This window comes from Seriola aureovittata, chromosome 16, assembly GCF_021018895.1.
Source record: "Seriola aureovittata isolate HTS-2021-v1 ecotype China chromosome 16, ASM2101889v1, whole genome shotgun sequence".
NCBI lineage: Eukaryota > Metazoa > Chordata > Actinopteri > Carangiformes > Carangidae > Seriola > Seriola aureovittata.
The window spans coordinates 3054420-3057458 of NC_079379.1; positions in this window are offsets into that span (position 1 = coordinate 3054420).

Here is a 3039-nt window from a genome sequence, read left to right on the forward strand (position 1 = left end):
TTGTGGTGATTAAAAAAAAAAAAAGAAAGAAAAAAACCCACTGCCGAGCTTAAAACCTGCATGGATGTCAAGAAGATACGAATTTATATTTTTAGAATTTGATTTGATTTGATTTGGGTTTTTTTTGCTCCGACAGCAGCAGTGCATCTCTGACTATATGTGTGCCTGTGGAGTCAGACTCGACTGTGGTGGACAGAGAGTGATACCAAAGTTAAAACTACCACAGTGAGATGCTACACAAACACTACACACACACACACACATACGCACACACTCACACACACACACACTCACAGTGATTCCATGTGTATATAAACATTCAGGATTCTCGTTAGGGACTGTAACTGATAAAATAAAGGATATCCAGCGCCTGACGTTAATATGAAAACACTGTCAGATAATAAGAGCACTTCAGGCCTTGACAGTTTTTTACTGTAGTACTTCTGTGGCTGTGAATGTTAATTTTACTACTCTGCTCAACTTTCCAAGTCACCATGAAATATAAAAGACTCATTTTTTGGCCTTGAGAACACAAAATGTAATAACCTAATAACAGATAGAGTGAAAAAAAAAGAAAATAACTTCAGTTGATATTGTTTGCCCCATATTATTGTTAATTTATTTAGGAGAAATTTAAAAGAAGCATTTTTCTTTCTATTTTTTCTACAATGCAGCTTAAATCCAAAGGTTAAGAGGACAGCAAAGATAGATTTTACTGCTAAAGAAAAAAAAAAACCTCAATAGTGAAAACCAAAGAGTTCCACTGTTTCTTCTCACCTTGATTTTCTTTTTTATCCGCATTGTACAACTCCCACGTTTTTACGATGGCTCCAAAAGTGTTCTTTACGATAGCCTAATGATGATGATGGTGATGGTGGTGGTGATGAACATAAAAGATGAAACAAACACTGCTCTGTAAGCTTTAATATCTGTTCTTCGGGTCTTTTCTGTTTTTGAAGTATGCTTACGATCCGCTGTTTTTTGACCTCGAGGCTCTCTCTGTCTGAGTTGATTCTATAACCTGATTCTGTTGGAAACGTTTGGGTTTGAAACTGTTCTCTACTGTCCCTTAACTCATCGCTATCTGTGTGCCTGTTGTTTTGGGGGCCAGGGAAACGGGGACAAAACAAACCTGTAAGTGTTAGGAATAAAGTGCGAATTTAGACCAAAGTCATCTCCTTGTCTTTGTTGTTGCTTTTTTACGTCTGGACGCCGGAGACGGAGGTGGAGGTACTGTGTTTTCAGGTTGTCCGTATGTCGGTCCCGTTCTCGTGGACACGATATCTCAGTAACACCTCGAGGGCACAAACATTCACTAGGACTCAAGGATGAACTGAGATCTTTGGCGGTCAAAGGTCACTGTGACCTCACAAAATACGTTTTTTGGTCATAACTCACAAATTCATACACTTAATTATGACAGTTTTAAACTTAAATGTCTAATAGGGTGACATGAAGTAATGACATTTATACCTATCTATTTATTTCCAAAAGGTCAAAGGACAAATTCACTGTGACATCATCATGTTATGAAAAAAAACACTTCTGGCTATTATTGGATACTGTAACTCAGGAAGGAGATTGAGACCATATTTCTTGCAACTTGGCTGGTTGGCAGAGGGAAACAACTTTTACTACAACAATTAAAACATTTTTCAAGCTGTTTTCCAGAACGACAGTGTTGACACAGTAACAGCAGAAATTATACCAGACATATGTTAGAGAGTTTATAAATGTGAATATAAATTTAGAGAGGTTTTAATAAAGTTTTGTAGGTAGCCTACAAGTTTAAAGTTCATGTTTTACACAGATGGAAAAAATGTTTTTAAAGCTGCTCTAGCCAATATTTTGACATGAACAATGGGTCAGGTGTGTAATGTGAAAGTAGTCGTTTATACTGATAAACCCACAGACGCTGCAGCTCCGCTCAGCTCTGTGTCTTGATTTTCCCACCCACAACTTTACTGTCTCTTTTCAGTCTCTCAGCCCTCATCAGCCTCGTTTCCACCATCAGCAGGATACTGGGAAAAAAGCCCCACTCCATGCATCACACAGACAGAGTTAGCAGCTAGCTGCTGAACATAGCGGTGCATCTAGCGGCTAAAAACAGAGAGCATTTTCTTCACTGTCGGAAAACAAAAACAGCCAAAAGGAGAGTGAATACAGGCTTTTAAAAAACACGAAGTTGACTCTGAAACAGGAAACGCACAGTGGGTGTTTTCACCGGTTAGCCAAACATCGTGGTTAGGGTTAAAATGACAACTTTGATCAGGTTAGGGGAACTTTGTCATCATGGTTACAATAATAAACACATGGTTACAGATCTGCCCATGTTTTAAAAAAAAACATAACCTTGTCTGACCATCCCCTCTGACCTCTTCACTATTTGGTCTTTGTTCTTGCATCAACATCATGTAATAATAACTATGACCACTAGAGGGAGGCTGTGTCACTGAACCCTAACCAGATGTTCTTTCTTATTGCACTTGCTGAAGACTGTTGCTCTTCTTGGAGAATGGTCTTGTATGTGTCGGTTTGCCCTAAAACGTACATTTAAAGGAAGATTTAAATTTGCAATATCAACTTTATAAGGTGACTCTCCGTCAAGTGTTGTGTTTCACTGCCCTCAAGTTACAAAAAAGTTTTTTTTTGTTGTTGCTTGAAGTACGATTTCTGCAGATAACAACCTCAGCGAACACTACAAATCCAGTGCAATGAGAGTGGAAAATATTCTGTCCTCCAAACACAAAAAGCACTCAGAGGCAAAGTGTTGAAGTTTCACACGCAGTACATTTGGTGAATGTTAAGAAGCCCTTGAAGATTAAAAAACTGGTCACAGAAAAAGAAACATTCCTCAGACACTCAGACAGGACAAGAAGAACAGGTGTATTTAAAGACTTTCTTTTGTCTGTGATGTCATCGGTTTAAAATTCTGACCCCGATGAAGACGGTGTGAGGAGGAGATGAGTGGAAACCAGTTTGTGTTTTAAAAGCTGAATATTCCTGTTTCTGAGTGCCTGAAGAAAGATTCTTTTCTGT